Raw genomic sequence first — 27,908 nt, 5'->3', positions numbered from 1 at the left:
TAATGTTTAAGCCAAGAGGACCTGAGGCCGCCTCCCTCCCTGCTGCACTGCTGAAGTGCAGCTGATGCGCAATGGATGGCAGGACTTGGAAGGGGAAACACCAGGTTGTATTGCTCTCTCCTCTACAGAGCACCGTGCAGCACTTACCAGCCACACAACRCAGCCACAGCCCTCCTTTTTCTAACACCTTATCCAAAGGACAYGCACAAAGTCAGGTGCATTCAAGCCAGTTTGCCAGTTCAAACCCAGTAAAGGGCTGAGGGCTGCYGAAACAGCAGAGCTCGCGCCCAAAGACAGAGTATAGCCAAATTATCAACATCCAGCTGATTTGGGATCTTATTTTTCCTAAGTAACAAGACTCAACCTCTAAAATACACACAAAATTAGAAATAAGGGGTATGYGCTGCATAATGCTGTCTAGCTGAAAACACAGGTACATACAGCTGTGATGATCGAGCTTGCACAAGGAGCTCACAGCCTTCTTCCAAGACAGGCACCCTGATAGTTAACTTCCAGCTCAGCTCGGCTGTCTCCTCTCTGTGTCGTGCTCTAGCTTGGCCACAAAAGCCCAAGGCAGTGCCCTGTGCCTTCTGAAACCACTGTGATCTAAGGAGGCCTGAAGAAGGGAGAGTCAGAGGCTCTCTGTAAATCCTCAAGGATCTGGCTGCTTTTATTTTAGTAGCCAGAATTATCAACATAGCTATTTTGGATCCTAAAAATGTTCTGGGTTGTTTTTTTTTTTTGGCTCTCCCCCCTTTTTATTTCTTATTTTTTGGTCTTTCAAAGCTAGCCACAGAATTTCACTTGAAGATGTTCTGGCAGCAAGCAATTCCCCACACAAGGGGCCGGCTTTCAAAGATGGTGCTTAGCTGCTATCCATTTGATCAGGCAGTAACATTCCTGACCATCTAAACATGAGTCACAATTTAAAGATGCCTTTAAAAGAACTCAAACAGGAAAAAAGAGGGGGAGGAGAAGGGAAGAGGCCCTGGATGCTCAGCTTTTACCCAGCATCCCAWGTCTATAACCTAAATATGGTGCCAACAAAAGGGAATTAAAAATAAACAAAACACTCCTCCCCTGACACAAGGGCTAAGGAGCAAAGGAGGTCATCGCCAGCACCTCCTTTTAGGCCATTCATCCAACTATTGGCAGCAGAAATAAGGCAGAACTTCAGCAGAACTCCATTGCAATTGGAACAATTTAAAAAATAAATAAATAAATAGTTCAGAATTAAGGAAGAAATGCTCATAGACAATAGATTTTTTTTTATTATTATTTATTTTTTTTTCTTGTCAGCCATTCAGGCACCAGGATTTTTTTTATTAAGCTGTACTGAAAAAGTACTAACCAAGCCATGTGTCCCTTTCTGACAAACTTCATGACTTTGGTCTGAAACATTTTGTGATCTATCAAGACCTTTAAAAGTTTCTACAGCGTTCACTTATAAAAATCAGAAGAGCTCTGTATGAGCAGCAGCCAACCTTACCAAACCAAACTCCCAAATTATCCTGCCGTGATTCACCATGCTCCTAATCCACCGTTCCTATTTTTAAACCATCAGAACACTTAGAACATAAAACCAAGAGAAACCTATACTAGGAAAAATAAATAAATAAATAAATAAATAAATAAATAAAATAACCCCACTGCTGATAAAACCTCTAAACCTTCCCCCAAGCTAAGCCCAGGGCGTTTGCCGCCCCCACCAAGGCCTTGGAAGCGCCGCAGCCGCACGAGCACGTCCCAGGTCGGCCTCGATGGGAGCCGGCCCTCTCTGCAGCAGCACCCAGAGCCTCTCGCACACCCTGCCCTCCTGATGRGCACAGATGAGCACAGAAACAGGCGTCCGACAGTGCTATTGACCCATCATATCCATTGAAGAAAACTTGCAGTGCATAATTCAAGTCCCACAACAGGGCTGCTAAGCCATCGCCTAGATGCCTCATAACACAGCAGCAACTTTCCCTACATCTATTTTTCATTTAGGAGAACTACAGGCGTGAAAGGAGGCCCTGTCTTCCTGCCGCGGGGAAGGAAACCCTGGCAGGGCAGAAAGAATCGTGACGGGCAGGACCAGCACTAAGGCTTTCACCCGAGCCCAGGTAACAGGATAGCTATCCTTGCTGAAGGCCCAGCGACGTGCTTTACGCCAGGCAGGTCATTTTCTCTATTTTCTAGGCTTCCTTACAGTGATCCACTGACCACTGATCTCCTCCTTTAAGCTGCCAGTTCACCTGAATAACTGACACAATTGCTATCYGTAAAACAGCTTCCACTCAGTAGCCCCCGTTTAACAGCCACAGTCTGTGGACATAAAAGGGAAAACCCTTTAAAACTCATTTTGAAGATGTCTGTTAGCCCACAAAGTATTTACCGGGAGCCATCCAGCGAGAATGTTAAGCTAGTTAGTGTTTGTGACAATTGCAGTTAGCTATTCAGTCCAATGGCGAGAACATCTTGCCATTTATCAAGGGAACAGATTTAGTAAGAAACTGCACACAGCAAGAAATAAATGAGAGATGCAGAGAAAACCTGCATTATTGTGGCATCTGCTAGAGCTATTTTTGACCGGTGTCCCCCTGTGCTGCTCCAMCGACGGGCTTGGAGCATTCACTAAAATTAAATTCCACTTCTCAGGCACTCGTAAATAGGCCACAAAAACTTAGCAAGTCTCATTTATAAATGACTCATTTATAAGCGAGTCTCATTTATAAGATGTTGCAGCCTGTGCTTTGCAGTGGCCCTGGTGGCCTGGGCTCCCTGTGTGAGAAGGACTTTGCCCGTCCCTCCTCGGCTGCCAGATACGAGATCGCTCGTGACAGCTCCTCAGCTCTCTTGGATAGAAGGTCAGACTCAACTAGCCCTAGCAGGCATTTGCCCTGAGGACCACGCATTCCTCAAACACAACTTTTAATATTAAAAACAAAATTTTCATTCTCATTAATTCCCAGTGGCTTTGGGCACCTCATTTCCTTAAACTCATAAGACAAATCCCTGTCCCTCTTCTGCTTCACTTATCCGCAGGTACTACACGCAGCAGCAATGCCMAATATTTAGATCCTATCATTTTTAAGTTTTGAGAAGGACTGATTCACTATCAYGTGGGGCCTGCATCCTTTCAAAGCAGACTATTCAATTTGTATTTAATTATGTTTTGTCTCCCATTAGGAAGTGGCAGTCTGACCACACAGCCAGAAACCATAAGCTCAGAAATGGCTTCAGGCAGGATTGCAAACCCTCTACTCCCCTTGGCAAATCTGAGGTACTCACRCATGCAAGAGCGCTGGAATAATTGGGACAGTGAGAAAATAGCTTAAGTGCAAGAGCAAAGGTTGTGCAATCCAGCCCTAGCCRACTTCCACCTAACCTGATTTTTAATTTCTTTCAGATGGAGTTACATGCTATTGCAAAGTCTATGTTACCTTCAGAGGCCAAGAGAGAAAAAGGAAGTATTAGCAGCATGAGACAGAGAAATAGAGTGGGATGTCTGAATTTTAAGTTAATATGTTAATGGAAAAACCTCCCTATATGACTGTGTTTAGAACACAAAATGATTTGAACACCTGATGATTTGAACAAGCGGCTCTCAGCAGTATGGAGGGTTACTCCTTTGGAACACCCATTTCTACCAGTTCTGGAATGAAAGAGTTCATTCTGATCCTGGCTATGACCAAYACATTTGCTCTCAACATTACCAAGCCTGATCAGCATCCAAAGAAAGGTTCCTCTTCCTCAGCAGAATTATAAAGAGAAATCCCACTTTTTTTTTTTTTTTTTTAAATTTATGTATATAAGGTTTCTTGCTAAAAAAGGAGGGGGGGAAGTGCTGATCTTCTTGTGGATAAGAAGACCACCATCAGAATTGTACCATCGAAGTGGGCACAGGCTTAGGCAGAAGACACTATCTGCATGCTGAACAGGGAGAGCACCAAGTCGGCAACCGGGCCATCTGCTATGGAGAAGGCAGCAGCTACTTGCCACCCCTGAACACCCCCAGRCATTACAGTGGCACCAAGTGCGGGTAGCACGCACACACTACCACAACTGAGAGCCCGGACAACGCTGCCACCACCACATCGTGTTACAAGTTGCCTGCTGCTGCCTGTGGCACTGACCACACAAGAGCAGCCTGCACACCCAGGCACACTCCCCGCTAGTGCCCTGGCCAGAGGGGAGGAGAGGAGGGAAAGGGCAGAGCCGCCATTAGGCCGCCTTACCTCCCCTCAGCAGGCCAAGGCGGCGCCATGTCCTTCAGGCCATTGCTCAGCGACCAGCACCATTGCCATCGCAGTGACTTCCCCACCGAGGGGAYGTTTGCCACTCTCCTGAGGCACAGCTCTATCCTCCTCCCACACCTCTGCACAAGTGCTGCCAACCCCACCTCCACATGGCACTGTCCCCCACAACCAGCCCCAGCTGCCTTCATTGGTGCTTTGCCAGGTTATCACACACACCTGGTCCCATCACTGGACGTATCACCTACACCTGATGTGCATTAACCCCCTCCAAACAACCCCACCTTGCTCCTACCATCAGCAGAGTAGGTAGAAGGATGAAGAGGAAGATTTGGGGACTGCTCCTCTCTTAAGGCAAAAAAGGGGGCTTATGTCCCTACACGCATTCTCAAAATCTGCGATTGTTTGCATCTTAAAAAGATCTTTTGTTGTTGTTAATTGAAGGTCTATCTCAGCTCTTATCTGAGGAGGGAAATGGGAGAAGAGGAAAAATAAAAACACAAAATGCATCAAGAAAATGAAAAAAAAAAAAAAAAGAACAATTTCCTTTGATGCTGGCAACACTATGGGTGAGGTGAATTTCATCTGTCTGGGTATCTCAAGGACAGATTCCTATGTGAGACTCCCAGCTTGGATTTGTCACAGCCAGGGACAGTCCCCTAACCTTGAACAACCCAATGGAGCTTTGCAACAACCTGCATGCTGGCTGGTGCTGCGTGAAATGGGAGCGTGTCAAGGACATGAGGCAGGCCAAGACAAAAGTCTAAGAGTCTTCTATACCTTACCATTTCTTACTGCTTGCTATATTTTTTTTGAAAAAAAAAAAARGATAAATAAATAAATAAGTAAAGCAAAACCCCTCCAAGCCTCAACTGAAGCCTTTTCTCAGGCAATAAGTTTCTACTCATGGGAATGATCTGAAGCAACAAGGCCTTCGTCTTGCAAAATGAAAGAACAAAACCACTGTCCAGATAATTAAGACTTAGTTTCTTTTCTTTTCCAAAGCAAAACATTGTTGGCGCCTCCCAGAGCCTTCCTCTGTTAAAGAGCTATGCTGGTTCCAACATGTGTGAGCAGATCCCTGGTCATGAGGGGACTCCAAAGGGGCATCATTAGAGCCCAGCGCAGGTAGGAGAGCCTGGATGCCCACGCATGAGCTACACCTAAGGCTTCAGCTTTCTCTGGCCTGGGTCCAGCTTTTCCTTCTTATCTCCCAGTTCCTCACACATCACTGTGTCTTAATGAATTAACAGAAAAAAAAATCAGGTTGGACTCGCAACAAAAAATTTACAGCCTGGTTTGGAATATATGGGCAAGCCCTAAGGGAGGCTGAGATCCCACCGAGTTCTGGCAGCTTGTGCTTGCTTCGGGGAGGAATCACAGGCACTTCGTATCTGTCCAGCAACGACCACTAGCTCCCAGCTGAGTTCTGTGCTCGGTTGTGTTAGGCCAAAGCAGGTAGCAGGAAGTAAGGTGTGATGGAAAAGTAGGGCCATAGTGTGCTTTCTACCTAGAAATTCCCCTGAAAATTGCTCGTACATTATTTCCGTGCCTCTGTTCTGTGCACTGGCTGCCCTCAGCTTACCTCTAACGCACGTTGGTGGGCCTGACACTGTAAAAACGACTCTTTTCTTTTAACATTTACTAGAGAGCAGATTAAAAAATAAGCATGCAGAGGAATCCCTGAGGAAACCTTCGACTCTAGCAGCCCAGCTCTGCTCACAGCAGTATAAAGCGTACACTGGGAAGAGTCAAACTCTGTTTGACAACAACAAAAAACATACCCAAAAGGCCCAGAATTTAACCAGTTGAGCCACAGCATTTCACACTGACTGAGTTCAGTTGTACGTGATACTGTCACACAGTGGAGATACATGGCAAACAAGTGTGCACAGAGCTGTGCTCTCTGGGCCTCCTGCCCCTGCTCAGCAATCACTTATCCCACAAGCAGTGGAGGACCAGGGAGGTTCACCCCGGTGCAAAGCACAGCTACCTCTGTGCTATTTCCATCAATTCCATTAGTTTTCTGAGTCCTTCTGACTTACCTATGACTAGGGACTCCCATTTTACTCTTTGCAAAATGAGAATAACTTACTGTTCTGCAGACACTTGGAGATCTTTGGCCAGAAAGTGCTATATATGAATATTACTGCCATTAGTGATTGCGTTCCACCACTCTCCAGGCTATTCAAAATCAGGCCCAGAAGCAGTGCACAAGGGCTATCTAACAGCTATCGGCAAATCTAGGCCAAAGATAGGGGTCAAAATTTTAAGTGTTATCATGCCGTGGGATTTCCAGACAAGTATCTTTACTTGTCATACCATTTCAAGCTCATTTCTGAAGCCCATTTACTTAGAGAAGGAAGAAGCATATGGCCCCAAAAATCTTTTTTTTTCTCAGGTCATATGTACACCCATATTCATTTAATGTTTTAAAAAATAAAATAAAATAAAAAGTATGAGCTTAAGTGAAAATTATTTCAGCCTTTGGCACTACTCGATTAAACATGCAAATTTTAGACTGAGTTGATTGTACTTGAAATAACTGGATTACATGTGAGCAAAGCATTCTAGGGCTAAATCCTGGTAACACTCAGTCAGACCCTGTTGCTGACAGCCACCCTTTCTCCATGCTGATTATAATCTGCCAGACTTTTATCATGGAAAGATTCACATTCAGTGCAAAGAAAATGAAATTCAATGCAAAACTTCTCATTCAGTCCAATTATATAGATGTGTGCACATATCTGCTCAATAACTAATGACAGATTTTTAAAGTACTTTTTCATAAGGCTTAGTTTTAAGGTTTGCAAGGATATCAGAAATATATAGTCTGCTCAAGGTTTAACTCACCGCATCTCTAAAGTAAGGTGAAAATCTTTTGGATATCTTCTAATAAATGCACAATATATGTTGAGCAATTAAAAAAAAAAAGCATTTTAACCACTGGAATATAGCATTTCAGTCCTTTCTCATTTCATTTTTTTCTAGATGCAACTAGCAAAAGGGCTAGGATAGCTGAGGTGGTTGGCCAGAAGCAATAAAGGCAAAGGCTTGGTCATGATGAGTGGAGTTGCAGCACTGTTAGGACCTGTGTTGGTTGCTCTGCAGCAAGTGGCACAAACCCAGTAGCTTATTTACAGTGAGTTGAAGTAATTTTAGGATAAGGTCACATTATGTCACGTAGACAGGCCTTGAGACAATTAAACTGAATACACAGAGTGAAAAAATATGTCTTGGATGTGTATTTTATATGTGGCAAGAATAGGCAACCCAACAGTTTCAAATGGCTGAAAGYCTGGAGCCTGTACAAAAACCTGTCTTCCTTTTAGAAACATCAGCATAACCTTCAAGAGTGCTAATATTATTTTACAAGTGACATTTAAGCAGGGGAGAYTTCTTGTTTCTCATACACCTGTCCTGAAACTACAAGGAATTAAAGTCAAATCAGAATGGAATCATTCAGGGCTTAATTTTTTTAAATTTAATTGGAATTTAATTGATAATATAAATGACAAGTAGATCATTTTGGAGTAGCAATGGGACTGTAAAAGTGGAAAAGTTATTTTATTCATAACCGCGGTGCTTCCTTCACTAAAGAAGGTTAAAGAGTTTTATAGACCCAGCAGCATTGGAAAACACTGACCTCCTTTAAATCTCAGGTTCGCACCTCAGCGCAGCAAGGCAGGCCCAAGATTTACAGCTTAGTGACAAGGCTGCCAATTCATCACCGCTAAACCATCTCGASTCCTTTGGAAGCCACACAGGTCACAAGAGGAAGCCACCAGCTGCAGACAAGATCCCTTCCCAAATAAATCCATTCCACAAGTAGCCGGGCTGGCACGTGTGTGCAGACACGTGCACACATGCATGCTCACACACACATGCAGACTCTTCATATCCCCCTCAAATTCCCGCATTCCGGTAGAGACAGATGGATCTTGACGTATCCACTGTTATCTTCTCAAGTGAAGCACAATTGGAGAAAAAAAACCAAAAGTAATAGAAAAAGAAGTTACTAAACTGTAGGACAAGCCTACACAAAGAGGCGAGAGAAGAGGGAAGAAATGCCACAAAGCTCCATCCCTTACAACAGGTCATTTTTCAATAAAGAGCGAAGCGTCCACCTTGCCCATTTCTAACAGCGTGTCTAATCCCAATGGATAGATACTTTAGCTCAAATTGTTAATGACAGACAAAATACAGTCCCACGAATCTGTAAAGGAGACTGTGAAAGAAATGAAGCACTTGGTGGAAACATCTAAAACGAGCTTTTTTTTATGGGACATGGACTCCACTGCAYTGGTCCAGCTACATGGGTTTCAGATCACACCATTACCGGGACTAGCCTAAGTCAGTGCAAGCCCAGCCCATGGAGCATGTGGCACCCCAGAGCCCACGGAAGCGCAGCCACAGCCCCGTGCTCAGGCAGCCCCGGCCCGAGGGGGCAGCGGGAAGCGCTGGAGCTCAAGGCTGCGTCCGCCCCGAGCGCCGTGTGACTCCAAGGATGGTTTGGGGATGAGCAGGGCGGCCTTGCTCGCTGTTTGCAGACCGCGTGCTCGGYGGCGACGTCCACGGCCCCTGCGCTCTGTTTACCCGGCTTTCCATGGAAAACTGGTGTGTTTCCAYGCGCTTCCCAATGGTTATTCAGTCTTTACAAAGCCCCACGGCTATCCTGAGGCAGGGAATATTTTTTGTAGAAATACAGAAAAAAATAAAAATGTTTWAAAAAAAAAAGCCCAATCTGAACTAAAAACATTACTTCACGTCTCCATCTAGAATAGACACTAGCAATGGGATTGGAAAGAAGAGCTGTGTTACTGGCAGCTCTCCATCAGCCTTGACAATTAACAAGCCAGCTCATTGTCTGGGCTGTTATCTAAATTACAGGCTAGGCATTTTCTGCTAACATATTTTCTGACTTTTTACACACTATACTGTACAGTACCTAGGACAAAAGGGGCTTTCTCTAATTTAATTCCTTATTTTCCTGTTTTAAAAATTAATTACTGTAACTATAGCCTTAAGCAGAGAAAGCTTGGGGGGAGATGCTCTTTTAGCAAAGAGGGTCAGAGAACAGAAACGCAGGTGTTGGGCAAGAAGGGTGCTGAGGCACAGGCAAAAACGATCCTGTTTTTAGAAATATTTGAAATCAAATTAAAGACATCCAAACTATTAAATTCCATTAAAATTGAAGATTTCGGTGTTTCCATTTGGGGCTCTGTCACGTTCTTTTATCAGCAGTCATCAGCAGCAGGTCATCTGACAGTACGAGCAGGAGCAGTCCCTTCCGTAAGAAGTTTCTGGGCCACAGAATACACCTGCACATTTTTCTTTGCTGTTTTTTACATCTAACTTCATTAGAAAAATAGTATTTAAATACTAGTAATGTTCATACAGTAGAGGATCCAAAATAATAAATCCTAGTGTCATTACAAAAAACATACTGTTACATACCCTTAAAATACAGCAACAAATGGTTTTAAAAACACACACACAMAAAAAAACACACAAAACAGCATAGTATACATCTGAGTAAAGCAGGGAATTTAGCATCTTTCTTTTTTAAATCAGTCCTCAATAACAACCACTTTTACTATTTCCATTTAACTGTTTTTATTTCTTGAGATTCTCCTCCCAAATCACCCTTTTGTGTTTGTGTATATGTGTGAAATCTTATATGTATAAGCCTCTATAATTTTCAGTAGTTACTTTTTCATTTCATACATTTCATACTGTTTGTTAGGTATATTAAATACCATTACCCACATTTCATCAAAGCTTTCTTTTGGCTAAAGGAAAAAGTAAATAGGGAGAAATGGCACCTGCTTGTACAGCTGCCTATTCATTTTGCCTGAGGAGTCACCAGTGTTTCATCACTTTTTTTTTTTTTAAAAAAAAAAGCTTTTTTCCATTGGTGAAACCAATATGGGAAAAGTAGCCAATTTTTTTTCAACATGTATGTCATCAACAGAAATATTAATGACTAAATGACCGAAGACCGAAGAATGATCAAAGAATGACCAAGCTATAAAAAAGAAGAATTTTCCTTAACGTCCTGTCATGAATTTACCAGCTACCAGCAAATCTGTTTAAAAAAAATCAGCAAAAATTAAAAACTATTGGAAAACCATAAAGAAGATCCTCATGACATCTTTTGTACTTGGTTTTCAGCGTAGAGTTTTACCAGCACCATTTGTCAAATCAGGTTGTCATTTTTTAAACTGGAGAGAAACAAAAGTAAAGCTTTCCTTGACCCAGAAAGATTACAGGTATGAAAAAAATCACAAAATTTACTCCATCCTTTTACCAAATGGCGGTCCTAACACACTAAATCATTACACCATGGGAAAATATGTTGACTTCTGAAAATCTCCTTTAGAAGACTCCTACGAGCAAGCSGGTGCTTGCTGAGAAATGGATTTTCTTTTAAAATGTACACTTCAACAACAGGTTAATCTCTAAGTACTTTACTGCTAGGACACTTTATAAAGTCAGGTTTACCATCTTCTTGGTTATGATTTCCAGCAGCCGGACAGCCTAGATGTCTCATATCCAACCCTCACCCTGAGCATCAGCAGCTGGATGACACCTGGGAGGTATGAAATGCAGCAACTTTTTAATCTGCTCCATCCGGCACCTGGAACCAAACTGGGCTTCTGATGGAAAGTCACCACGATGTGAAACCAATTCTGACCCCATCTCTCCAGCCCAGCACTAACAATAGCACAGAGCTGTGTTAGGATCAATAACTTAAAAAATGTTTCCACTCTCATCTGGAACAAGTCTGTTCCAGAGAGAGCACGAGGAGGACTGAGGCCARACTTGTTTCTTCTGATCTTATACTACCATCAATTTGTCTTCGCCATGCATCTACCAATTACTCTAAGAAATATGTGCATTTTGAAGGTTGTATATACATTAATTGTAAACAGAACCCAGGATACACTAATGCGAAGTTCTCAAAGCGAAACATTAAGATTCAAAAAGCCAAAGTACAAGACTTTTATGTGAGCAGATAATAGGTTTTTTTAGCTGAAACCTTTTTAAAGGTTCATCTCATCTAAGGAAAGCAGGAAAATGCAGTGTGACAGATAAAAATCCTGCACATACCATGTCTACATTCACATATAAAAAAATATTTTCAACATTTCAATTCAAAGACAAGCAATAAAAAATTCTCTAATATCCTATGATATCCTATCTATGATGCCAAATAATCATTTCATCCATGTTATAGTATCAACTTACAAAGACACRACTTGCCTTTGTCGTGTAGGTTTCATACACAAATGAACTGAGGATAACTCATTGTTACGGAAGTCAGTGGAATTGTCAGCTTTTCTACCCAAAAAAAAAAAAAAAGAAAAAGAAAAAAAAGAAAAAGTCAGCAAGACACAGTTTGCTCTGAACTCTGGAAAAAAATACTGAAGATGACAGAAAGACCGTGATATTTTGGCTCTTCTGAAGCCTTTATGACATTGAGCAATACACTGCAAAGAGCTGTTGCAGTAAAGTGCTGCAAGACCACCTCCTTGGCCAATAAAGGTCACACAAGGACTCTCTTGAACCCTTTGACTGACTAATTCTGTTTCTTCTGAGGGWTTTTTTTACACATCTTTCCACCAAGAGTTTTGAGTTCTTCACATGCTGAACAGAAATGCCATGGCCATGAATAAGCTATTGCAAGACCAAAGATCACCAAGAATCTAATGGAAGCTTTTTGTTTGTTTGTTTGTTTGATCTTTTTCATCAAAACCATATTAGCTGTTCTGCTCAAAATAGACAGAAGGGACCCTCCCCGTTCCCAGCTTTGGTCTGGATGGGAAGAGCCATCCCAAGGGAAGGGATTCTGCTGAGATGCTGGAGCAGTGTCCTGCCTTCCTGTCGTTTCCATCGTTGGTGGGGTCAACCAGCCACACAGAAAGCTGCATGTGGTACCACCTCAGGGACACCCAGCCTGCCAGCCCCATGGGCACCAGTGCCACCCCCCTCACCAAGGCCATTCACCCAGCCCAGCCATGCTCTCAAGATCTCTTGAAGGGAGGTCCATGGGGATGCCCATGCAYGTGGTTGACCAGACAGCGCATCCCAGCCCATGGATACGTTTCCAATGTGTGGCTCTTCTGAAACCCAGGCAATAGCACTTATTCCCACTAAGATCCTGCTGGCAGGACAAGCAGAAAGCACACGGGGCTCACGTACGCTCATGGGCTGAGAGGACGCTGCCCGTGTGTCTGTGGGGACCTAACTTGGGCATAGTCCCCCACTCCATTTGGCAGCTCCCTCCTTCCCGGCTACCTCTCACCAAATGACAGCATCTCACGTGCCACAGCCCATGCCAACAGCCCATCAGCAGCCAGGGACTCAATGGGAATCACTGGCCTGAATGGGCTTCTTAGTGTTCCCTTCCTCTCTGCTTCCTACATAGCCTGTTCCTATATGATACACATACACTGACGCCTACGTAATGTATACAGCATATACATACACGGACAGGACAGAACACGTACTTCACCAAAAGGCCTCTTTAAATTACAAACTGGGACCACATCAGTCACGTTAATAGCTGCCACGGTAAAACCATTTTGCAATTTGTACTCCCTTCCACATATTAGGCTTTCAGAAAGGGAAAGCAGAGAAGAGACCGGAATTTCTCCCTCTAGTTTCTCAGACTGTAGGGCCAATGTAATTCTGCTGTCTTCATTACATTATTTTTCCCCAGAAACAGTAATACTCCAAAAAGATTAAATTAAACAATACTTAAAAAAATCAAGCAGTTCTTTAATTTCATTTCAATCCCATCTTGCTCTTCCAACAGCCTCTCAGATGTGCAGGAAATGGCTTAATGATGTGCCTGTGTTGGAGGGAAGTGCGGAGGTATCTGCGCGTGTTGCTCCCACGCCCGGGAAGTTTGTGCAGCCCTCGCTCCCAGCCGCTCTCCCCACGGGCCAAAATGGCTTCGCTGGAGCCCCCTTTTACCACAGCAGCTGCAACAGAAAAGGCCCTTACAGGAACCAACTCCACTCGCAGTATCTCCTCAACTGTAAGCACCACTACAAAACGCCGGGCTGCGGAGCTCCGGCGCGTTATCTGATCCCTTGGAACCTCTCCGCTGCTCCAAACAAGGGGAGCACAGTGCCGCCAGCGCCACGTGCTCCCCCTCGGCACCCAGTGCCCTTGGCGGCCGCTCGCCTCTCACACCTGAAGGCGCGTGGCCGCGAATGTGAAGGGCGGCCTTCCCTTTCCCCAAACGTGACCCTCACGTGAAGGGCGGCCTTCCCTTTCCCCAAACGTGACCCTCACGCGAAGGGCGGCCTTCCCTTTCCCCAAACTCCCTTGGAGCCGAGGACGGTGCCGCAGCCACCTCGTTCAGCACCGCCTGCGCCCGGGCAGCCCCGTTCCCATCTTCTCCCCGCTCGTCCGCAGGCCCCGGTGCTCCTGGAGGCTGCGGGAGGCAGCGCCTACCTGCTCGAGGCCCCTCTGTGCCAGAGCCTCTCCCTGCCGCCTGGTGCTGCGAGTCCGGCCCTTTGCATCTGCCTTATAGGACAGCCCTGCAACAGAACAGGCTTTGACAGCCAGACCTACCATTACAAGGCAGAGATCTCTTTTTTTTCCCCTCTCTCTCTTTTTATTTTAATCTTCATTTATTCCAAATGAGGTAATTTGAGCTAACTAGAAAGCAATCCTTTCCTTTCTTTTTTTTTTTTTCCACTCGCAGTGCTGAGGCCTCCTGACAACACATGGGAGCGGAAGCGTCCCTCAAAGTGGCCTTGGGAATGACAAGAAGCGCTATCGGTTTCACAGCTCGAAGAGGCTGGAATGTGAGCATCCYTTCACACGTTTTCATTTCCTCCTCGGGCAGAGAGGCAGGATGGCGCTCGCCGTGCAAACACGGCCCGTCAGCACCACGTTATCGCCACTGTACACTGTACCTCGCGGTGGGATGCGGGTCCTCCATACTAAAGCGCGGCACGGGCTGCGAGGTGCAGTAATCCCGTGCGAGACTAGAGTTCAAGTGCAGGGTGTGTTTTCTACCCCAGATCCTGCCAGACCTCACAGTGTTTAAACAACCTCGCCCGCAGGTAAGTCTTGCTGCTGTGAAAAACTGCTGCCTTTCAAAGAGTTGGCAGAGTTTCTTCCTCTTCTCCTCCCGTTTTTCTCCCCCAATCCATTCCTTCCAGTTTAAATTCTGTAACAGGCTCGCGGAGGATTGTATCACATTTTCTGAAAACTGTGTTAGTCATTCCTGCCTCCGTTAAGTCTCTGTCCCCACTCTCTACATCTCATTCCAAGTGTCGAACTACCGAGCGCTGAAGTCGTAACCTGCATTGATTTTTAAAATCTGCTTGTAGAGAAAGAGGAATCCTCCTCTACAGATCAATTTACAAGACTCTCATGGCAGGAAGGTCACACATATGGGGACAACCTTGTGCAGCGCTGTTAGTCTGGAGGGCCTGATCCAGCCCTCTCAGGGAAATTAACTTTGTCATTGGGAACAGCGTTGGTCAGTAAAGCCTGTTTATGGCTCTCTGGGATTCAAAAAACACATTTCACAATGGTATGTAGAAGAGGAGGACACCCATGGGTCTATCATTTTACTATTTCTTTCAATTACACAATACCAGTAAAGAATTGCKTATATATGACAGATAGGCATACTGTAGAAAATGTTCATTTTTTAGTAGAGAAATATTTGTGCAAACATGGTACCAATCAGCTTCATTCAGCAATTCTGTTGCACCATAAATCACATACAAAGTAGTAGCACCACCACWTCACAGCCACATCACTTTTCATTCAGCAATTTGAATGCTCTCTATAAGCTTTACAAGATCTCTGAGACACAAATCAGTATCTATACAGGTATGGAAACCAGGGCAGCAGACATTATATTCCATTGCTCAAAATCATATATTGAAGGCATRGCAAAATCAGTGATATAACTAGAAYTCTAAATCCTGTATTTCTGCACAACTGGTAGACTCACCAGCTACCAAGTATTTAGCATTGCTGAACCCAGATGTCATTCTTTATCGAGTGGCTTATACTGACACACTTATTGATATAATTCTGCCCTCAAACCAACCTATTTTTTAGTTGCTTATTAACACACTTATTGACTCACAGCCCTATAGTATACATCAATTTAATACAAAGATACTGAGGGTATAAGGCTAGTATAGCACAATTTAACCAAAATGTGAGGACTTTTGATGGAGGCTCCGGAACATGATTGGACGCTCTTTTGCCCCACAAGCTCCCTAATAACATTACTGTATCTTGGGTCCTATTTTTGTCTAGTCTTTGTTCATTCTGACTTTCTCTCTGGAAAGGAGCATCAGTTTTGAGAGGAAAACCAGACACTGTCTCCCAGTAAATGGCAGGATGGTATACTGGCACATTTAATCACAAAGGTGGCAACAGCCCGAGTTTGGTTTTGTCTTAAATTTTAGGGATTTAACCTCAAATCAAACCTCAAATTTAGGATTTGAAAATAAAATTTTCATATTGCCCTGCATGAGTAACTTGCTGCAACACCAAGTAATTTTTATGGCATTGGTACACATTCGTCTAGCGTAGGGATATAAAAATTTTTGCTTGCTTCAGGTCAGACATAACTTCCAAGCACCATTGGAAGCCATGCGCTGGGGTACACCTTGGCACTCTCCATATGGAGACAAAAGTCATTTTGCATTAGAGCACACGAATTGAAATCACTGGCCACAAGCAGCCTGCAGATTGCGTCCTAGTGAGCCAGATGTTATGCGACTGATTAACTACCAGCCTTGTAGGGGAATGTGATGAGCAGAGCAGTAAATGTCCTCTACTCAGAGTGCCCCAGAAAAAAATAAATAAATAAATAAATAAATAAATAAATAAATAAGAAACTTCTTTTAGTTGACGGTGCAGAGCTGTGCTGCATTTTCAATGGCTCATGGGCAAGGTTTGACTCTCCTCGGGGCAACCTGCATATGGACTGATCAACAGCAATGAATGGCAGAAAAATGGCAACACTCTGCAAGTGCTCAGGCCCGAGCAAGGCATGGATGGGCCTGCAACATGAACTCACACAATTAATCAAACCACATGAGAGCCTTCAAATTCGCAATGACTAATCATAAAAACTGAAGATACCTTTGGAAAAAAGGTAAAGCTATGCTTGCTACCTATCGACACAGCRCTGATCTCGATGGGAACTGGCTGTATGTCTAATCATGACAGTGCCCCATTCGGATGCACTGTGCTGTACAACTGAGGACTCCAGACAYGGAGCACCAGGGGAGGAGGACATTTTGGGGAGTGCTAATTAAGCATCAAGCGACTCCCTGCTTTTACTGTCTGCACAACATTTTGGGAAACAGACCTGACAGCTCAGATAACACATCAAATTAGGGCTAAAAGCACAGTGAACTCCACCAGATGAAGCTGCTTCAGTTTTCACCAAAACTACTGTTGCTGTTTTCCAACGACCTTAACTTCCTTCATATGTCGCTCCTTTTCTGTTTTTTTTTTTAACCTCTTAAAGGCAAGTAATGTTGATTTTTAAACACAGTGAAGAAGCTCATTGTGCAGTGTGCATTAACTGCTTGTCTCACGTTTCTCCACCTTCACTTTACAGTCACTTGACCTTCCATTGAAATCACCAAAATTTTAAAGCTCCCTGAGTAACCCAGCAAAACTCTTTACTAGCACATACTTGAAACATAAGGCAGAACATCTAGAAAGCTACTAGATATACAGAATAGAGGATATTTAAAAGTTATAGATGATATAGATATAGATACAGATACAGATATCTCCACTACTTTCTCCTTCCACTCCACCATCAGGAAAATATATGGCAGTTTTTTTGTTACTCTACTACTTTCTAAAATACTGTTCAAGACTGATGCTTCAATCTTCTTACAAAGTGCTGAGCCRGTTTTGCCTAGATTTGGACTAATTTGCTGAAGTGACATTACGGAAGCAGCTAGTTGCACCAGCATGTCYCACAAAAATGTCCATCATCCCAAGGCCTCTTGTATCACATAGAAAAGGATATCTTGATCCTGGTTGCTCACACAGGGGCCAGAGCTCACAAGATTGCTACTCGGATGCTCATGTTAAACCACGAGCAGCCTCATGAAGCCCTCCAGCTCATTAGCCCCTTGCATTTGGCAATCATTTATACTTCTGGGTGAGTTTTGATTACAGCTCAGCAAACGTTAGACAAAAAAATAATTAACCATAAGTGCATTCATTACAGGCAGGCACCCATAAACTGCAATATGAACATCAACTAAGCTTCCCTAAGTGACACGGAATCCCTCAAGGCTCAATTAGTTGCCACTATTTGCTCCATTTCAGATGTTAGCAGTCCTAGTCTTTCTAAATGGGTAATAACTACCAATAACCATTTACAAGCAACCATTAAGAGTTTTCAAACTGATACCAATGACATCTCTTAAAACCAGAACCAAAGCAGAGCATCGCTTTTATTTCCGTTTCATAGGTGATTATTTCAGCATGTTCCATTTCCACGTAATTTACTTCAGCGACTCCCCAATGGCCACACGTGTGAATCCAGAAGTTCACTGAAAACGTTTCACTCGCAACGAGGAACCTGCTGCAAGTTTGGGAGAGGGATTCAGATACACACGCTGTSGGAGACCTTGCTTCTCCATAGCTCAGATCCAGGAGCAATGATTCATTAATCATTGCTCGATATGATGGATGAGATCATGGTAGTGCGGAATACCTGCTCATAGCAAAGTGAAAGGCACACAAACGGTGAGAGGCCTTCGGGGCCTTCTTTGCTCCGTCTCCGTATCTACAATAGAGCTTTGCCTGCCAGATACAATGTAAACATGGCAGATTCTGGAAGAAATCAGTGATTTCTAGTGATTTACTACATATTAATTAATTGCTGGTTGCACATTCCTGTGCCCACGTTCCTGGCTTCACTGCTCCAACCTGTTAGCTGCACAAACGCAGACAGGGCAAACAAAAGGAATAAAACAAAAAGGACATGTCCCAGCAAACTTGGAGAATCATTAGCCAGAGCRGAGTCTGATACTGATCCAGGCGCTGGGTGTTGTCAAAACATGCAGAAGCCTGGCAGTCTGCAAATGGGAAACCTCCAGAAAACTCCCAGCAGAGCCATTGGAGCTCATCACAACAGTGAAACTGTCATTTTATCCTCCTGTGAGCGGGACRAGACCTAGCAAAGTTCTCAACATTACAGAGCTTTAAAAATATAGTGAATAGTAAATACAAAGTCAAATGTATCACAGTGTTCACAAAAGTCCTTTAAAAGTATTTCCTTCATTCTCTAGCTTTTACAGCTGACACTTTTGTCTTCCATTTTATGCATTTATTAATGGGATTTGACTCATTCCAGTTCTGTTCTGTTCTCATTCATTCTGTTCTGTTACCCAGTGTCATTTATATACTAAAAAAATGCTTTTGTGGACTCACAAAGAAGGTACTAGGTAAGTGCAACCAACAGTATTTTGAAAATGGTCCAAATTTTGCCTATATTCATACTGAAGGATTTACCTTGCTTAAATTCCTCAGAATTAAGACACATTCTGGAGGTGAAACCTTGCTCTCCAGAGGACTTCACCTCATCTTCTAAACGCTTTTGCGCCATCTGCATCCCTCTTCCCCAAGGTCACAGAGCTTGTGGCAAAGCATACGCACAGAAATAGTGAATARAAATAGCAAAAAAACAGTAAAGTCCTTTCACAGCTGTTACCCTGAGACCCAGAGAAGCAACAAAAACAAACTGAAAGAACACATTTTTTAAATTATATGTCCAACTCAGCTTTGCAGTTAAAATAAGAAAAAAGAAAAAAAAAAAACAAGAAAAAAGAAAAGCAAAAATAAGTCAAATTGTCCATTGGAAAAAAAAAGAAAAAGCGGCGTAAAGCAACAGTGAGGCAGAACGCAGAGCCTGCTTGATTTTTGGTGCATAATCCTTAAGTACTCTAGTTAAGGAGGGAGAAGGGATGTGACAGAGAATAATACTTTCCTTCTGCTTCGGAGATGTGTGGAGACACACTCGAATRGGGCCAAGGGAAAAGAGGCATAAAAGTGATGCCTGCTTTATATTGCACTCCTTCAAGCACATGTTCCTTGAAAATGAAGTAACCAAACGCAGCATCCGTAAGGGTCAACCCGGAGCGGGGCTGCAGCCAACACGGCTGCTGTTACGGCCACGCTCCTCAACGCTGAGCTCCTGTGGGCGCCGCCGGCTCGGAAACAAGGGGAACCCGGAGATGCAAGCAGCCTCGGGAATGCCAATCCCTCCCTCGGGAATGCCGATCCCTCCCTCTCGGAGCGCGGGACGCGGCGGCGCGCACCGCTCTGCTCCACGGCATCGAGCAGCCCCCTCCACCAGCGGCCTCCTCGGCRCTCCAGCCGGGGCTGAATTTTAATCAAGGTCCTTTAAATGCCATTGAACAAATCCATATGCTATGGATTGCTTCTTGTATGCCTCTGGCCAGCCACTATTTGGAGGGTCATTTATTATTTTTAGAAAGGCAAAACAATCCAGAGTAATGGTACAAATTGCGGCCCGTGTAGAGGCTGGGTGCAAGCCACATCTGGTGATTTAGTATTGKAGGTGAACGAACCTTTTAATTATTCCTTTAAAATGACCCACTGGATGCCTCCAGCTGTTAGTTGCAGGAGAGGAGGAGCTACATTTCTCTCGTGATTAAGCAGAGGTTAAGTTTTCAGGCCACATTCATGTCAAACCCAGGTTGAAATTCAGAATGGTGCACTAGGGACAGCGAAAGGACAGGGCATGAGAAYGGCTCTCACCTGCAGTAGCAGCAGTAAAGAGCCCCAAATTCAAAAGGGTTTCTAGACTCCACAAAAATATCAAATCTGCCTGTAAACTATTTCTCGCAAACCCATGGCGGGTGCATCAACTACCCAACCAGGACTGTGTGCCCAGACGAGTCACAGGCTCAGCAAAAAACTCATTAGAAAGTGGAGGGGGGGAAAAAATGTGGTCATCATTTGACTGCTCTGTTCTGAGAAGAACTATATTAGGGAGGTGTGAGCCGGCAGACTGCTGACTGCTACAGTTCTTTCTATCTCCCATAGATAAGTCAATTAATCAAACTTGGCCTACTACCTGTCAAAAAGGCTGCCTCTGCCCTCTTGCYGAAATACAAAAAGAACGCAGGGACCCTTTCTCTGCCTGCAGTTTGTCTCTTATTTGAGCAGCTGATCCAGGCATTTGGGGAAAACATTATTTCATGCTGCTAAACAGTTTTAGAAAAAAATCGCCTCTTCTCTGTCTTGCTCTCGCTGCCCATCAGCTGTTTCCTCAGTGAAAGGAATTTCACCTAAAGAGAAATCTCACTGTTTCACCGGGGGCCTCGCACAGCCCCTGAGCCCAACCCTCAAGGCTGTAGCAGCAGTCCCGGCAACTGACACCTTCTTCCCGTAGCTTTGGAGCACGAGTAACCTTGGGCACCCTGTAGCTTTTCCAATTAATTGTGGAATGGCGTTTTATGCCATGGGAGACCACACTGGGCACATACTCATTTTGTGGCTTCGCTGTGTTGCTCCGTGGAAGAGCATTCCCACTTGGCTTTGAATTCCTTGCAGACAGAGATCGCGTTCAAGTCTTCCATGCTCTCCCCAGCTTCCAATCCGGCAGCCAAAGTGACGTGGTCCAGCAAGCACAGCAAAGAGACATGAATCAGAGAGACTCTGCATCCTAATCCCTAATCCTCCTCTGGCAGAGAAGCTGTTAAGAGGGAGACCAAAATCTGGCCCAGAATTTCTACTTCCCTTTCTGAAAAACAAATCATGTCAACCAGGGCAGAGCACTTCTCACATCTAAAAAAATGGAACTAACTACATGAATGTGAGACTCGCATTCTGTCAAAACCAGCAAGAGAAACAATAAGCCCAGGGCTAGCAGTTTTTGTAGCTCTGCAAGTTCAGACGAGGATAACAGAGTGTTTCAAGAARGAGGTCTGAGGAGGTCTGAGAAAAACGCTCTCCCGGCCACTTCATGCCAGAAGCACGTGATACGACTCAGAAGAGCAATGTGGGATGGGATGCCTTTTTTCCCTGTACTATTGCAAACATTCCCATGCACTGCCGCAAACACTTGTGTATGGCATTAGCTGGAGACTCCAGAAACATTCTTTAGGAAACGTGCCAAGTCCTCCTCCCAGCACAAAGCAAAAAAAAAGGATAGGATTTTCCCTTGAGGAGTCTGAGGAATTGGACTTCTATACATGTGCATTTCAGAAATCTGCTGGAAGTAGGGTAGGTATTTTTGTTCAATTGCTGATGGTAATTAGTCAATGTGCCAGTAGCAGCTATTGTTCCTGGCAGGTTTCCTAAAAGAGGGATGTCTCCCAAAGATTTAGCGAGGAGGAGAATGGAATCCCAGGGAGTTTGGTTCTCATCCAGCTTGGAGGAAGGTGTGAAAGGGGATATATATAAAACCTAATGGCGTTACATCAGGGATAACAAATGCAGGTTAGGACCATTACAGGACCATTATTCTTATTACTCACCAGGGCCAAAAGAGTGCCAAGGATTTGGACTCACAGTCATCACAGTTTGAGCTCAGAATGCGCTGCAGTCAATGGAAGCACCACCAGTTGTCCCAGCCACCTCGGAATGCGGCTCTCTCATTGACTAGAAGGCCTTTTATAGTAGTTATTTCTTTCATATCTTAGCCTGATGAAATGCTAAAAGCAACCGGTTGCTGAATGCAGCCAATTCCCAGAATACACTTGTTTTGGATTAATTTCTGAATTAAGTCTATTTTTATTTGTGTTGAAAAAGATGTTTCAGTGTTTTTAGCTGTTTGAGCAGCAGCTGTTGCCACAGACTGCTTTGATGCAGCATGAGCAGGAGCTGGATTCAGTGTTATTATTTGGAGAGCAATTAATTTTTAATAACTCTTTTGCATGTAGATTTTTCTTCTAACAGTTCCTGAAAATTCTGTAAGAGAGAGATTCAGAATGCTCTTGACAAATTAAATTCCTCATACTCGAGTATAGCGAGAGGCCATAAACAAGGCAAAGATCATTTTGTCTGTGTTTGAGGCCAATAGGCTGAATTTGATTTCAGTTAAAGTCGTATCTCTCCCTAATTTGGCTTTGCCAGACTGCCATTTCCTAACAAAACTTATTTTCTTTGGCAGTCACAGCCCAAGGCATCAACTAGACAAAGAAACCTCCAGTCAGAAAATCCAACATCCTCCACAGTCACAACCTTCAGACATTAAARCCATTCTCATCCAAGCCAGAAACTCTAAGCCACTCCTGGCTTTTAGGCAGCATCCTTGAATTCATCATGATCAATTTGCTGCAATGCATTCTCCCATTTTAAAGAAATCCACATTCTGGAAGTACAAGGAATTCCTATTTCCATTTCTCTAAATACAGATACTCATTTTCTGTAGGGAACTTGAGGTAATTTTACTGTGACTTAAGAGGGAGTACTACATATGAATTAGCCAAGGTAYATACCAAATTCTTGCCTGGGCACTAAAGACTACAGCCTCCTGGCAAACCTTCTATTACTTTCCYCATGTATTTGTTTTCCCTTGTGCATGCTGTGCCTGGCACTGGAGAATAACATACATTGAAAAGCCTTACATAATTCAGAGAGCATAARGGTAGAATTTTTCAGGTTGAGTGCCTAATTTTAATGACTCTAGAAACATCAGTTTTTTACTGAACACAAAATGTAGTCTTTGGTTCTTCCCACTTCATAAACCGGCTGATAAGCACCTTGAAACATCCACGCCAATACACTCATCAAATGAGGCAATTTAATGTAAGCAAGATGTTTGGGGAAAAATCTCTTATAAAAAGAAAAGTCAGTCTTTCATCCAGACTCAAGTGCAGATTCGTGTAGGCAGCACTCTCAAAGATTTTCCATGAAACAATTGTTTCCATTGGCTCTTGGACTTTTGGATTCTTGGAGTTACTCTCCTAAATGCTCCTTCTCCAGCTGCAAAGCCTGATGATTTCCATTTGTCATACCAATTATGCAATATATGCACAGATTTCAGTGTTCACTATAATATTGACTAAAATATTAATACAAAGCGATGACAGGAACCAATCCGGAATAGCACCATGCGCTCTGATATTAGCTGTGTAATATCCACCATTAAATAGTCGATCCTCTCAATTAGATTTTAGTTGTTGCAGAGCTAGCAGTCAAGAACCTTTCAACCCATTAACATCTCGAGCTCTGCAACGTATTTTAGAAGCCTGGRCACCGAGGAAGTCATTACACACATAAAACTTTGCCAAGGATCACCAGTCAGCTCCAAAGTCTCTTTAGCCCTTGAGTTCCTTTAGCCCTTGAGTTGAAAATTAGAACCTGGCATATAAGGAATTTTCACCTGCAGTTTAAAACGCCTGTATACATAGAAGTTTAATTTATTATTCTAATGACTTTCACAGCTTGAGATTCTCACTGGGARACATGCCTGTATGCATTTAATAAGGCTGCAGAGATTGGGACTATTCCTGAAGGACTTTCTGAATCATTTCCAAAGCATCTTTTTATAGCCAGCAAAGTATAAATTATGTAAAAAGGCATTTAGATAGATACCATCAAATCTATTTGACTGTTAACCCCTCTTTGTTAGATTAATCTATAAACCTGAAAAGAATCAGTTTTTAGCATTCCAAGACCATGCTCACATATTTAGATGTGAAGATGTAATCATTGCAAGAGCTGGGGAGGGAGGCAAASGGAGGCTCTTCACACTCTTCTCCTTCACTCTCCAGAGACCTAAATAGCACGTCCATAACAAATTTTCGGCCCTATTACTATGATGCACATAACCCATCACCATACTGAATGATGGTAGCGTTAGAGTTTGGGAAATCTTGCAAAGAGATCCCAGGTACTAATCTAGTAAGTGGTCATTCATATCCGCTGTCCTCGTTTTCGAAATGCTGGTTTCTCTGGGGAGGCAGGAATAGGCCAGAAATCTTCCCATGCATCATACAAATCACCCAGTAACAGAAAATAAAGAGGGTCAATGGCAGAAGACAGGGTTCCGATTAAGCCATGTAATTTTTTTTTCACAGCATCTCCCTCCGGATGAGGGAAGCTCAGTGTTGGCGCAACAGCTCCCTGTCCCGTTTCCTAAAGGGCATTTCACTGCCTGCTTGGACATCAGATATCACAGCAAGGAGTATGAAATAAAGACCTGTCAAAGAGGACAGGAGTGTGAAATTCTCTAGATTGGCTACCAGTAAGTAACTCTGAGTCAAAAATCCCTCTTCTCTGCACAAAGACGACGTATGAACAACACACCACGCATTTGCGCCGCCTCAGGCCACGACCCTCAGGAGAACTATCTGTCTCTCATTTCCATGCCCTTGAAGGCAGACAAGATCTTTCGGCCTCAAACGTGAACCGCAGCTTTCCTGCAATCCAGCCTCAGATCTGAACGCCCTCTTTCTTAGACCATCTCTAATTATGAGGAACCTTGATGTGCTCTTTAGCTTGCGGTAGAGACAAGCCAAGTTCACGCACTCCTCACCGCGTGGCCGGGACGGGGTAACAGGCACATGAAGGGAGCTCTCCTCCCCCTCAGGGCCTGTCCACAAGGGAAGCTCCCGTTGATGCACCTGACAGGAGCACTTTGCTGCCCACCACGGGAAGCGGCTGCGCGACGCTACAAAGACATTTTGTCAGCTCCCCACTCTAAGTGGCCACTTTTCACCCGCGCCAGCTAAGCAGAAACAACCGGAGACTTATGAATACTTATCAGATGGTGTGCAAGTCACCGGCATCACACTGCTGTCTGCCTCTCAATAGCGGGGGACTTCTGGGTGTCACTTGGGAATGAAAGGAGGCTGTCATTACTCCAGGAGGAGAAAGGGAGCCAAATGAGACTCCTTGTGAAAGCGGTCCAGTGATGGAACATTTGGATGAGAACGTATGACACCAAGAAATTGTCTGCTGGCAACCATACATTTTCCCATTACAACAACAAGGTACAATAAAAGGGTATTTCCTTTCCAACTCTGACTCTACTGGGAGGATTCTGAAACCTTGAGTTTCATGAGACAACTGTCTCTAGAGAGGGAGTTATAAGAGAGGAAAAGTATTTGCAGCAAATATTCTTCCAGGAAACAAAAATACAAATTTCTTTACTTGTACATAGTTGTACTTCCTTCTTTCAGCGAATGTCACTCCTCGGTGGGATGTAATCCTGCCTTTTAAAGAAAAGAGGCTATCAAAAGTATTCTTGAGTAAAAACATATGCTGCCTGACTTTCATTCAAAAGATAAACTGGTTAGTTCACGTTATCATTGAGCACTGCTCGTGAGCAGCCAGCACCACAGGTCCCAGCAGAGGCTGGAAGGTGGCAACAGGGAGAACATTGGGGYGCTGTTGGCACCCAACAGCATTAAAGGCTGAGCAAAGGGCATCAGCTCAGCCCCTCTCAGCATTTCAGAAGCCACCTCCAGTGCAGGGCCCTGCGCTGRCTGCTCTCATCACACGGCTCGGGGGTAGCTGGCTTCATCCGCCTCCCTSTCGCTGCTTCTCTCTCTCAGGTTGTATAAATATCCCTTATATTCACATGAGAAAAGTGGAATCATCAAAAGAAATTGTTCCTATGTTTGGCTGGGCGGTGCAGTAGAGAAACGTAACCTTTGCCCTTCCTCTACCAGTGCCTTTCCAACTGGTCACGGACCAGAAGTGTCACCCTGGCACAGGGAAGTTCTCTGCCCTGCCCCGGCRGACGGAAGGATTCAAGGGCGCTCGCTCCACCCCGTGCGCCTTGGCAGGCGCCCGAAGCCCGGCCAGAGCGGCCATCCAGCCCAGCTCAGCTTCTTCTGACTCAGAGAGAGCACAGCCAGGCCGAGGGATGGAAAACACAGGAGGTTTGGATGTGGAAAGCCCCAAACCGGGGCCAACATCCAGCTTGGGAGGCATCTGGAAACTGCACCGCGATCCTTCTGTCCGTAGGTCACCATCCCTATGGATGCCGGCAGCTATTCTGAAGGATGCTCCTGTCTCTTAGCTGTCAATTCTCCCGGCCTCTTAGAAACATTTCTATGATACACTTTGTTGAAATTGGTTATGTCACTTGAGTGGAAAAAGCTTAAGTTGGGAGGAAAAGGAATTCTATAACAAAACAGTAACCTCTGGACCAGCTTTGCCTACAAACCTCTCCCAAGCAGTCGGTCGCAGTGAAAAGTGGTTTAAATGCCAGCGAGAGCCCCAGCCAGTCTTAAAACTGGACTGACTCTGGTTTAAGTTGAGTCATGGTTTGTAGAAAGCTAATCATGTACCTGTGAGTCCAAATAAAAATAAGCACATAACACTTTCAGTTAGATCGGGGCAGCTGGAGGAAATCAATACTAAATACACTGGAAAATGTATTTCGTATTTTCAAATAGAGAAACTATCATGGTTGAAACTCGGGTAATGGTTTCAGTGCAAGAGAGAAAGATTACAGCTGCTGCTTCTACCAAAATGTTTAATTTATAAAATGGTAATTTTTTTCTCAACATTTTTCACTGAACTTTTCAAGAGTTCACCTCCAAGTGACACGCACAAAATGTTCCAAGCCCAAAAGGGTTTTGCTGATCAAAACACCTATCCATTAAGGGACAGAGAGCCRTTAAACCAAACAGGAAGTTTTACATTTGGCTGGTTTAGTGCAAATCAYCTCTTTTGGCCACGATTTCAATACACCCGTGGATCTGAAAGCCCTGTGCACATCCCGCAGCCCTGCTCTGGGACGTGGCATCGGTCCTGCAGCTGTCCCTTCGGTGGCTTTCCAGGTGGCCTCAGCCAGGAGGCATCTACCCAAGGCACCTCATTTCAGAGGAAAAGCGCTGCCAGCAGGTCAGGGATCACTCGGGAAGGGTAGTTTTTCCTGGGCAGCCATGCTCACATCGCCTAAGCCAAGGAGAGTTGAAGCTTTGGACATTTCACATGTTTTCATGGTTATTTTGAGGTTGACCAGCAGAAGATGCCCACAAAGACGTCCAATGGAAAATTCCGATTTTTTAAAAAATTCAGAAATTTGGATTTAAAAAGAAAAATTCTGTCCAACTCAGACATAGTGTTCATCCCCCAAGTGCCTCCAATCCCGGGCACGCGCCGCCTCCGGCACGGAGGCCGGTTCACGCGCAGTTCCAGGGTGGCTCTGGCAAGCACAGTCACACTCGCAAACTCACCCTGTGATTATTAAAAATAGCAACTTCGGCATTTGCCGACGTGCGAGGAAGTGAAATTCTATAAGCAGATCACAACTCACAAAGATGGTCCTCTAAAAAATTAACTACTCGTAACTGAAATTAGATTTTTCTCTTTTTTAATGAACTCCCCCAAAGGTGTGTTAAAATTCCAGCGGGGTAGTTTTAGTACTGTTTTTTCAGCCTCTTTTTAACACATTTTATTGCCATACATCATAAATAAGTTCTATTGAAGAGCAAAAGCAGAATGAAAATCTTGGCTGGCACAATGCAGATATAAGACCTGCAAGTAAAATAAGGGACCCAGACCTCCTGATATAAAATGTGCAAACAGTAAACCGAAAAAAAAAAAAAAGGAGCGAAAGGAACTAAAATGGAAATTCTTTCTTTTACATTAAAAAGTAACTTTTGTTATGAAGGAGATGCAATCAAATTGCAAAAATTCCTGCGACTCAAA

At 44.0% G+C, this 27,908-nt stretch overlaps 1 protein-coding gene across 1 annotated transcript in view; it reads right to left on the bottom strand.

Annotated features, from left to right (window-relative positions):
• RBMS3 (RNA binding motif single stranded interacting protein 3) overlaps positions 1-27,908 on the bottom strand; it is a gene marked incomplete at its 5' end in the record, with an annotated part of 630,487 nt that overhangs the window by 321,450 nt on the left and 281,129 nt on the right. The window lies entirely within an intron of this gene.

The sequence above is a fragment of the Nothoprocta perdicaria genome, unplaced genomic scaffold, assembly GCF_003342845.1.
Source record: "Nothoprocta perdicaria isolate Ctin4 unplaced genomic scaffold, notPer1 scaffold_40, whole genome shotgun sequence".
NCBI lineage: Eukaryota > Metazoa > Chordata > Aves > Tinamiformes > Tinamidae > Nothoprocta > Nothoprocta perdicaria.
This window is presented reverse-complemented; position numbering and strand designations above follow the sequence as displayed.